We start from the raw sequence: 12,087 nt of genomic DNA, 5'->3' as shown, positions 1-12,087 counted from the left end.
TTGGTTGTTTTTTCTTCATTATATCTGACTTTCTATCTAGGGAAAAAAGATTGGCATTTAGGTAAAAGAGAAGAAAAGTGGAATAAAAACTACAAATAGGGAAAGGAATGCTTAAAGTTGCAAAGCAAGGCTTTAGAGTTTTTCCAACAATCTGAGAAATACAGATACCTACATGAGGCCAATAGAATACAAAATCCAAGGCATAACATGGATGGCTTTTGAGAGACAAATTTTCCCTGTTTATTTAACTGATGAGGGCCCAGAAAGGAAAGATATGAGAGAAGAGGGTAAAACCAGGCAGCAGTAGGTCCTTTGTCCTTTCATTCTTCCAGTGCCCTTCCTCAGTGCTTCTTGTGGTCTGGTCAAGGTCAGCAGCAGCCCCCAGGGCCAGCCATCACAGCATCCGCAGCCCCCTGAGGACTCACATTCACAGCAGTAGGGGCTCTGGTGCCCAGGCTGGTGGAAGAGACAGGTTCTGTGTGGCTCAGGCAGCAGCCCCCATACGTGGGGCCACAGCAGGAAGAGACTGGAGATGGATAGGGAGTTGGACACTGGAGTGGGCACTTTGGGGGACGCTTAGGGGTGGGACAATTTGGGAGCACTTGGGAGGGGGTTGGCATGGCTGCTGGTTCCTCTGACAGGACATCTTGGTGGGATTTCAGTAAACCTAAATGACAAAATAGAAACATATCCAGAAGCTTAATATCCAGAGCCATTCAGTTCAAGTTCAGTCACTCAGTCATGTCTGACTCTTTGTGACCCCATGGACTGCAGCATGCCAGGCTTCCCTGTCCATCACCAACTCCCAGCGCTTACTCAAACTCACGTTCATTGAGTCAGTTATGCAATCCAACCATCTCATCCTCTGTCATCCCCTTCTCTTCCTGCCCTCAATCTTTCCCAGCATCAGGGTCTTTTCAAATGAGTCAGTTCTTTGCATCAGGTGGCCAAAGTATTGGAGTTTCAGCTTCAGCGTCAGTCCTTCCAGTCCTTAGGATGGACTGGTTTGATCTCCTTGCAGACCAAGGGACTCTCAAGAATCTTCTCCAATACCACAGTTCAAAAGCATCAAGAGCCATTACATTTTTGCTTATTTTAAAATCCATCCCCAAAGTTGGGGAGGGATATCTAGATTATGTGCAGAGATCTCTTTGAGACAGTTAGTATGTCTTTTCCACCTTTGTGCCTCTAGAGTCATTTGTGATTTTTAAGTGGTTAATAAAAGACTGCTGAGCTAAGAAATCAAGCAATGTTTGAAATACTAGAATGGATATCTCATAGCAATTCAAAGACATGTTAAATCCTTTGCAATTCTAAATACCTGAATCTATCTGGAAATATTTTCCAGGAATTTGTAGAAGAGCTGTCATATCCTGATATACATGTATATGAAAAGTAAAAGTCGCTCAGTCGCATCCGACTCTTTGTGACCCCATGGACTATACAGTCCATGGAATTCTCCAGGCCAGAATACTAGAGTGGGTAGCCTTTCCCTTCTCCAGGGGATCTTCCCAACCCAGGGATCGAACCCAGGTCTCCTGCATTACAGGTGGATTCTTTACCCGCTGAGTCACTGTGTGTGTGTGTGTGTGTGTATAGTACACATATATAATACATATGTGTGTGTAGTATGTATATATAATACATATGTGTATAGTATGTATATATAATACATGTGTGTGTATGGTACGTATATATAATACATGTGTGTGTATGGTACGTATATATAATACATGTGTGTGTATGGTACGTATATATAATACATGTGTGTGTATGGTACGTATATATAATACATGTGTGTGTATGGTACGTATATATAATACATGTGTGTGTATGGTACGTATATATAATACATGTGTGTGTATGGTACGTATATATAATACATGTGTGTGTATGGTACGTATATATAATACATGTGTGTGTATGGTACGTATATATAATACATGTGTGTGTATGGTACGTATATATAATACATGTGTGTGTATGGTATGTATATATAATACACGTGTATATAGTACGTATATATAATACATATGTGTGTATATAGTACATATATATATATAATACATGTGTGTATAGTACACATATATAATACATGTGTGTAAGTGTATATAGTACATATATATATAATACATATGTGTGTATAGTACATATATATAATACACGTGTGTGTACATGTATATAGTACACATATATAATACATATGTGTGTAAGTATATGTAGTACATGTGTGTGTACGTGTATATAGTACATATATATAATACATGTGTGTGTGTATAGTACATATATACAATACACATGTGTGTATAGTACATATATATAATACATATGTGTGTGTAGTACGTATATATAATACATATGTGTGTATAGTACACACATACAATACATATGTGTATAGTACACACATATAATACATATGTGTGTATAGTACACATATATAATACACATGTGTGTATAGTACACATATACAATACACATGTGTGTATAGTACACATATACAATACACGTGTGTGTATAGTACGTATATACAATACACGTGTGTGTATGGTACATATATATAATACATATGTGTGTATGGTACGTATATATAATACATGTGTGTATAGTATGTATATATAATACATGTGTGTGTATAGTACATATATATAATACATATGTGTGTATATAGTACATATATATATAATACATGTGTGTATAGTACATATATATAATACATGTGTGTACGTGTATATAGTACACATATATAATACATATGTGTGTATAGTACACATATATAATACATGTGTGTACGTGTATATAGTACATATATATAATACATATGTGTGTGCGTGTATGTAGTACACATATATAATACATATGTGTGTAAGTGTATATGGTACATGTGTGTGTGTACGTGTATATAGTACACATATATATAATACATATGTGTGTGTGTGTGTGAACTCAGCTGCTCAGCCATGTCTGACTCTTTGTGACTCCATGGACTGTAGTCTGCCAGGCTTCTCTGTCCATGGAATTTTCCAGGCAAAAATACTGGTGTGGGTTGCCGTTTCCTCCTCCAGGGGATCTTCCTGATCCAGGGATCAAACCTGCATCTCTTGTGTCTCCTGCACTGGCAGACAGATTCTTTACCACAGAGCCACCTGGAAAGCCTTGGTATATGTATATATACATACATCTGTATAATAAATTTGGGGTTTGCACAGTCAGGGAAAGTTTCCCTTAGAGCAATGGGCTCAGCACCAGCAGAGCAGTCGCTGCAGAACTGTAAGCTGTCCTAGGTCACTTATCACCCCACTGTTTGACCCCAGGGACAACTCTTCCCAGGTGGTTCCTTCTTGGTTTAGAGAAAACTTTAGTCCTGACCCTCTGTCCTGTCCATTACTTTGTCTCCCTCCTCCACAGTCCACTGTGCCCCATCCCCAAATCACTCGTCAGTCTCACCTCCATCCTGATCAGCACCTCTCTCTCCCACCCCACCTACAGCTTCTAGAGAAGACTCACCATGGTCTCAGGCAGCCACAGACACGTCCCTGAGGAGGCCAACAGATGAGGTGCTGACTGCAGGGACACAGTTTATATGGGCTCCAGGACTAGGCTCAGGTGAGCCAGGCTTCTGAAAGGAGCAGAATGTGGCCACTGCACAAGTGAAGCACAAGCGGATTCTTCCTGGTATTCCCTGGCCACCTTGTTCTTTCCACACTGAGCTGGGAGCTCCCTCTCCCAGCCTGGAGTCAGGGCTTTGGGAGAAGTTCTATGTGGCATTCTACAAAGCATACTCTTTCTAAGTTTTGGGGAACCCATGCTCTTTAGATATTCTAGTGCTACAGCCCCTGAAATTCTTTTTGAGGGGGAAAAAGAATTGCCCTTCTTTCCAATCTCTGTCTTGAACTTGATCTTGTCTATCCCTGAGAAAGAGTCTTTTGGCCACATTGGGTTTAGACCTACCTCTTCTTTGGGCTCCAGCCACTTTTAGCAAGGTCTACTAGGTGCCATGAGGTTCTTCTTCACAAAGTGCAGTCATGTTTGGCCTGGTACCCCCAAATCCAGTGGTGAGCTGGACATCCAAATGTGTGCATCTCTTCTTAATTCTGAATTCAATGTCATCAATTTGGTAGCTTGAAATCTTCACGTTGGGAATATTTACACCATTGATTTGTTGTTGTTCAGTCACTAAGTCATGTCCTACTCTTTATGACCCTATGAACTGTAGCATGTCAGGCTCCCCTGTCCTTTACCAACTCCCAGAGTTTGCTCAAACTCATGTCCATTGCACACGAATCCCTCGGACTGCAAGGAGATCCAACTAGTCCATCCTAAAGGAAATCAGTCCTGAATATTTATTGGAAGGACTGAGGCTGGAGCTAAAACTCCAATACTTTGGCCACCTGATGCAAAGAACTGACTCATTTGAAAAGACCCTGATGCTGGGAAAGATTGAAGGCGGGAGGAGAAGGGGATGACAGAGGATGAGATGGTTAGATGGTATCACCAACTCAATGGACATGAGTTTGAGTAAACTCCGGGAGCTGGCGATGGACAGGGAGGCACGGTGTGCTGCAGTCCATGGGGTCACAAAGAGTCAGACACTACTGAGGGACTGGACTGAACTGAACTGATGTCCATTGAGTCGGCAACTCCTTCTCCTCTTGCCTTCAATCTTTCCCAGCATCAGGGTCTTTTCCAATGAGTCAGCTCTTCCTAACAAGTGGCCAAAGTATTGGAGCTTCAGATTCAGCATCAGTCCTTCCAATGAGTATTCAGGGTTGATTTCCTTTGGGATGGACTGGTTTGATCTCCCTTGCAGTCCAAGGGACTCTCAAGAGACTTCTCCAGCACCACAATTCAAAAGCACTACACCATTGAAACTGACAATTCATGTCTCTTTTTTACCCCGAAATCCCATTGTTAAACTTTACCAGTGTACTACTTTTCCAGATTTCAGTCCACTCCTTATGGGATAAATATTGCCCTTACTTTTAATTAAGTCAAATCCATGAGCCTATGCATGGGTATAACACCTCAGTCAGTGCACCAACATCTTTTACAGAGCTGCTACTTTAAGAACCCCTCAGACTGAATCTCAAAGGCTACCATCTTTGTCCTTGTTCTTGGGTTAAACTATGGAGTTGGGGATATAAAATAGTTTTATGTATGGAGTATTGACTTTGGTTGTTACTGTGCTTTAACTCTGCCCTGTCTCCTGGAATGCACAATGAGAGGCTTTGTAAGCTGGTCTATACTTCTACTAACTTGCAACATTTCTTAGAGAGTTTCTCTCCTTTCCTCTCTCCTTTTTCTCCCATTTCTCTCTCTCTCCCTCTTTCTCCTTCAATATGTTTTTCTCTTTCTATGTGCACACACACACACACACATTCACACACGGAGACATGGGCACATATAGACTGTGGGAACCAAGAAGAAAACAAGTGAGTTTTCTTAACGTACAAGAAAATTAGTGTACACAAGGAATTCTTTCCGTAATTAAAAAATAAAACAAAAAATACACTGACAAAAACAAAGCAAGGAACTCCACAGAAACAAAACCTGCCCTTCTGTCCCAGATCATAGACACCTAGGATAAGAAAATTTATTGTTGGAAGTTGCCACTCACAGAAAGTCCCCTGTGGTATCTAACTCTTTTCATATAATATATTTATTTATGTGCCTTCTCACAAGGCACGTCTAGCAATATCTGCTCTGGAAAATAGATCCCTAATGATGACAAAGTTGCTACTTGTGTGAATGATATTCTAACAAGGACAAGGAAGATGACTAAATTTCAAACTTGCGTTCCCTCCCTTCAAAGACCATGAACTAACTGACTTTGTGGTAACTTTGACTGCCAGCTCAGAATGCATGAGTTGAAATAGGGGTGGAAAAGAGTTTTCTGACAAGTGTCTTTCTAGAAATGTCCTCCTCCTGTCACTCTACTAATACAATGTCCCAATCTCGAGGCATTCAAAACTCACAGGAGAGTCTCACAGAAACAGGGATAAAGTCATAGGTTACAGGGAACAGTTATCATAACAAACTCACCCACATCTTAACCTTTAATCTGTGACCAACTCTGCCCTGTTACTGTGAAAAATACTGACGAACCAACCTAAGCCCCTGCACTAAGAGTTCACAACTGAATTGGAGAGAGAAACACAAACACCTAAGTTAGATAGTAACCCTGATACTCAACACAACACAAAGAGTAGACTGGGCATGGCAGCAGCCAAATTCCAGAGTCAGAATATTGGTGTGGAACCCTAGTCTCAAGTTAGAAACTTTCAAAATCTGATATGATCAATAAGAAGACAGTAAAACAAATAAGTAAAACACTAAGTGTTTTAAGATAAATGGGTATTATTAAAAAAGAAAATTGACTGTTCTATACATCAGTGTCTCTTTTGCTGTCTCGTACACCGGGTTATTGTTACCATCTTTCTAAATTCCATATATATGCGTTAGTATACTGTATTTATGTTTTTCCTTCTGGCTTACTTCACTCTGTATAATAGGCTCCAGTTTCATCCACCTCATTAGAACTGATTCAAATGTATTCTTTTTAATGGCTGAGTAATACTCCATTGTGTATATGTACCACAGCTTTCTTATCCATTCATCTGCTGATGGACATCTAGGTTGCTTCCATGTCTTGGCTATTATAAACAGTGCTGCGATGAACATTGGGGTACACGTGTCTCTTTCCCTTCTGGTTTTCTCAGTGTGTATGCCCAGCAGTGGGATTGCTGGATCATAAGGCAGTTCTATTTCCAGTTTTTTAAGGAATCTCCACACTGTTCTCCATAGTGGCTGTACTAGTTTGCATTCCCACCAGCAGTGTAAGAGGGTTCCCTTTTCTCCACACCCTCTCCAGCATTTATTATTTGTAGACTTTTGGATCGCAGCCATTCTGACTGGTGTGAAATGGTACCTCATAGTGGTTTTGATTTGCATTTCTCTGATAATGAGTGATGTTGAGCATCTTTTCATGTGTTTGTTAGCCATCTGTATGTCTTTTTTGGAGAAATGTCTATTTAGTTCTTTGGCCCAGTTTTTGATTGGGTCGTTTATTTTTCTGGAGTTGAGCTGTAGGAGTTGCTTGTATATTTTTGAGATTAGTTGTTTGTCGGTTGCTTCATTTGCTATTATTTTCTCCCATTCTGAAGGCTGTCTTTTCACCTTGCTAATAGTTTCCTTTGATGTGCAGAAGCATGGACTCTGTGGGAGAGGGAGAGGGTGGGAAGATTTGGGAGAATGGCAATGAAACACGTAAAATATCATGTAGGAAACGAGTTGCCAGTCCAGGTTCGATGCATGATGCTGGATGCTTGGGGCTGGTGCACTGGGACGGCCCAGAGGGATGGTATGGGGAGGGAGGAGGGAGGAGGGTTCGGGATGGGGAACACATGTATACCTGTGGCGGATTCATTTTGATATTTGGCAAAACTAATACAATTATGTAAAGTTTAAAAATAAAATAAAATTAGAGGAAAAAAAAAAAAAAAGAAAATTGAAAAAACAGAATTCAAAGGAATAATAAATATTTGGGCAAAATGCTTCTTTTATATCTTTCCTGACACCCAGACTAACTTAGGTCCCCCATTTTTTCACCCATAACATGAGTTACTGTAACTGCTTGCTTAATCATCTACCTTTCCTAGTAAACTATTGTAATAATGATAGTTTTTGCATTATTTATAGTGGAAAATATATTTTTCCTTTATTTATCATGTTTTGACATCTTAGGGACCACTGATGGGGAGAGACTGTCCCTCCCAGAGCTAGCTAATTCCACCTTTCATATTCAAACCAACCAATCCCAAGTCTATGCCCCATCTCCTTTCTAACTCTCATACACGAAGACAGTATTTCTCTTGCCCTGAACCATCCCAGGGCCAGGCACCAGGCAACTGGAGACAGTCCCTATTTCCCAAAGCCTGCTGGAATTATTCAAACTACCCAGTCTTAAACTGCTGCTCCTATCCTCTCTTTCCTTTCCCATGGAAAACACAGTAAGGGTTATGGTCTCTGTTTTCCTTTCCCTCCTGCTGTTGCCACAAAAACCCAGTAAGTGCACCCCCATGTGGCCCTGCATGACAAGATGTGCTGACTTCTCTTAGGAAATGAAAGTAATAAGTTTCCCAATTGCAAGAGCCCCTGCATGTTGTCACCTTTATAAATTAAGACTCAGGCATAGATCAACTAAAAGCTCCATGCTCACAGCCAGGGTCTGTCTCATGTCAGGTTCTTGGTAAACAAATTGTTATTATTTGTGGTTCTTCGTCATAACTTCAATTGTTCCCTGAAAATTGTAATTCTATGCTGTGCTTGGTCGTTCAGTTGTGTCTGACCCTTTGTGACCCCATGGACTGTAACCTGCCAGGCTCCTCTGTCCAGGGATTCTCCAGGCAAGAGTACTGGAGTGGGTTACCAAGCTCTCCTCCAGGGGATCTTCCCAACCCAGGGATCAAATCCATCAACCCGAATTGTAGGCAGATTCTTTATAATCTGAGCCCACCAGGGAAGCCTGAAAATTGCAATATTCATGTTCAAACGATAGATTATTCTTTTCATCTTTGCTGCAACATTTGTCTCCTGTGTGTTTTTTAAAGAATGAACTTCAGTGTACTTTTTCACACTAGTTAATGTCTTATGGTTTCTGTGTTTATGGGTTTTTGTTACACAGTTCTGCAAAGCTGGATTTTCCTGGACCAACTTGCAGCAGGAAGTTTCTGTGGAAGCCATAGAGGTGGGGATGGACCTGGTTTAGCCTTCCACGTTTCTTTGCTCAAGGGCTCCCCCTTCTGTTGTTACAATGAAAGACTAAACGACTAAGCACCGGTAGCCATCTCACCTGGACTCTCAGGATCTGATATAGTTCAGAGAAGGTCTACAGCCAGCCCTAAGACCCCCAAACACTGCTCAGCTCCATGTTGCCACTGGCCTCTGCTACCAGGGGATCTACCTCTGCATTCCACTCCCTTTTCTAGGTTGTTGCTTCCAGAGATCTGCCACTGGAAGATCGCATGGCAGAGACCTTCTGCCATGAACAATTTAGTGATCCGCAGACACCCACAACTTCATCTTAGTCCTATTCATGGCTGTTCCCACTCAGGGTGGAGCTCTGTCCTGGGAATGAGTATTGGCAGATTATCCTGAGGCTTGCCATTGCTAAGCTGCTCTGACCTTGCTATTCCCCATGGCTCCACCCACAGCTGCCCATGCAGGCCACACCCTCACATCATTGAGAGGCTGTAGGTTTTCTCTGTATCCCAGATTCACCGAACATGTAGGGCTATATATAGATATATGTCTCTGTGTATATGTATTTACTCATATGCATCCTGTGCTCCTTTTTGCTTTGTATGACTTCCTGGAGGAAAACTGGTTAAGATGTGAAACTAAGCTTCTATCATGTTTTACAGGAATCAAAACTTCCTGTTGTATAAAATCAGTGAACAGAGCAAGATAACGTATTGCTTTCATCTTAAAATCAAAGATATATAAAAGTGCAAATAGAGGAAGGATACTAATGCCTAGAGTCAAGTGGCCGTGCATTGCTGATTATTTGTATTTTCCAGTCCACATATGTTCCAGGTTTCCACAAAAGCACATTTTCCTTTTTATAATAAAACAAAATTAACATTTATATTTAGACACTCACGCACACACACGAGGTTTCTCTGATGAGGGAAGAGGATGATTTGGAGAGGAAATGCCTGCAGGAGAGAAGCCTGTCTGTTGGTCATTTCCCTCATCCAGGTGACAGAAGTGAGAGGACTCCTGGGCTGATGGTCACATGATTTCTCTGTCCTTACAGTTCTTTCTAATCTTCCTGACTCTAAATTCCAATCCTATAGATAAAAGTTTCTGTTTTGCGTAGCTTTTCACTGACCCTGGCTTTATCAGTGTTAGGTAGTTAGAATAAGAAAAAGGAGTCCAGAATGGCGGTGGCTAAAAGACAAGGGAAAAGCCCGCAAAAATAGAACAAAGGAACGTCCAAGGACCGGAGTGAGGACCTCAGGTAGAACAAACGGCACTCCTGGCTGACCCAATCTACATAGGGCAGGCCTAGGAGAAAAACATATAAAAAGAGGAACCAAAGGGCCGGAGTGGGGTGTCTCTTTCCCGCGTGCGCACACTCGTTCTTTCTCTCGTTATCTCTCTCGCTTCTCTTTACGTCTTTTAGGTCGGCATGCCCTCATGCCTCAAGGATGTATTTTCCTTTATCTTCTAAATAAAACTGATCTGTCCAAAAACTATAACATGGACTGTCCGAGAGCTGTGACACACCGAGGGCTTCAACATCTCTCGCTTCAAATCTTTGTTGTGATGAGACAGAACCGAGGAGATTACACTCCCCTGACATCAGGAATGTACTATCCTCTGCCTTCAGCCTGGTTCTCCCTATTCCCTTGGTGCCTCTGTGCCTCTCTGGCTCCTTCCCCAGGCATCATGGGTGGGTATTTCCTCTCTTCCCTCACCTCATCCTCACAGGTCCTGAGACTTCCTCCCACCTGCCTAGGCCAGCGCTTTGGTCTTGATCTCTGACCATGAGTTTTCTTCTCCATCACAAGATCCTACTTCCTTTCTCTTTTCATATTTTTGGAACAATTATCTGTTGAATATTTTAAAGCAATGACGGATTTCAATTAGTCCACATATGTATGTCTAAACCTTAAAAACAACCATGGAAGACATTAATATAGATTAAATCAAGCTAATTTTCAACTAGCAAGTCATATAAAACACAAATATTTTTTATGGACAACTCACCTGGAACTAATTTGATGAGCAAAAATTTGGCTTTTGAAAAATTGGCATTGGGTGACTTTATTTCCCTAAAAAAATTAATGTGAAGGCCCAGAGTGAGCTTGAGGGACTCAGCATATTTTGAGTTCTCATTACCAAAGCTTTAATTTATGTCTCTTAAATTCTCTCCAGAGCAGATAGTTTCAGTTCAAGGTGAATGAGAAAGGCCATAAAATATGCCAAAGGCTCCCTGACTCTTTAGGAGGTGTTCTTTCTCACTTCCCCATCCCTCATTACCCAGAGAGCTGGTTAGAAGTGGGATGAAGGAGGAGAAATTACCTACTCATTCTTCATGGTCCAACTGAGAAGTGAAGGAGCTCCGCTGTGAGTGACAGGACAGGCCCAGAACAGCTCTGTTCCTCTAGGCAGAGGCAGAGGGTGAGGAGGAACACAGCAGTGTGACTCTGTATCTACGGGGAGCCCAAGATGGAGCGTGATACCCAGAAGCAGTGCACTGTGGTCCCATTGAGAGTTGCTCTGCCTGGAAGAGGGGACTCTCCTCTGCCAGCAGAACATCACTACTGAGCTTCTGTCAACCCTCCATGGAGTCCAAACTTTTTCCAGATATATCTAGCTTATGCTGCTATCTCTCTATTAATGTTTTTCAATTAGTTCTCATGGAAATATTGAATAAAGTCTGAAAGCTAAAAGAATGTGAGAAACCATTTCTTCTGCTTTTGGAACTGGGTATAAAAAAGGTATGGTCTATCCCTTGTTGAGCTTTTGTGTTTAAGCCCTGACATGTGCATGCCAGGAATTCAGGGGAGAGAGGGCGTGTGCTGTGTGTTCTCTCCAGACTTACAAGGTGCTTGGTGTATAGACAAAGAGCGAAAACTCTCAGGGCCTGGCAACCCTTCCTCAGGAAGCAGGATGCAGACAGAGGGTATAGACCCCTTTACAGATGCTGATTTTCCCTTACCCAAAAAAGTTGATAAGCACATAACAGACATTCCAAAGTGTTTGTAAATGGAAATAACTCTGCAGGGTACTATGCTACTACGGAATTTCTTTCTGGAATGGCTGGATTTAATTCTGGTAACAATTGGAACAAACCTAATTTGCAACAGCATTCTTTCCTTTATATGGCAAGCTTCTCCCTCTAGGCCCCCCAGCCTCTCTTCTCTGGTGCCTCGCCAGTTCCCACCTCTTTCTGCTTGCAGCCTCCTGCGTGAGGCTCCTGCTCTCACATCACCTTTACCCTGGCTCACTCCTAACTTTAGACTCATCCTAGAGGAGTTGACACGAATGACAAGATTGTCCTGGGCTTGCCTTCAGGGGATG

The 12,087-nt window shown here is 41.8% G+C and overlaps 1 pseudogene; it reads right to left on the bottom strand.

The window, feature by feature from the left end:
* Positions 1-240: 240 nt before the first annotated feature.
* LOC147376496 (late cornified envelope protein 2A-like) lies at positions 241-646 on the bottom strand (annotated as a pseudogene).
* Between the last annotated feature and the right edge of the window lie 11,441 nt (positions 647-12,087).

Source organism: Bos grunniens, chromosome 3 (genome assembly GCF_055505025.1).
Source record: "Bos grunniens cultivar Pamir isolate PY7600 chromosome 3, Bosgru_T2T1.0, whole genome shotgun sequence".
Classification (NCBI taxonomy): domain Eukaryota; kingdom Metazoa; phylum Chordata; class Mammalia; order Artiodactyla; family Bovidae; genus Bos; species Bos grunniens.
Note: the sequence above shows the minus strand (reverse complement) of the source record. Positions and strands in the feature narration are given on the sequence as shown.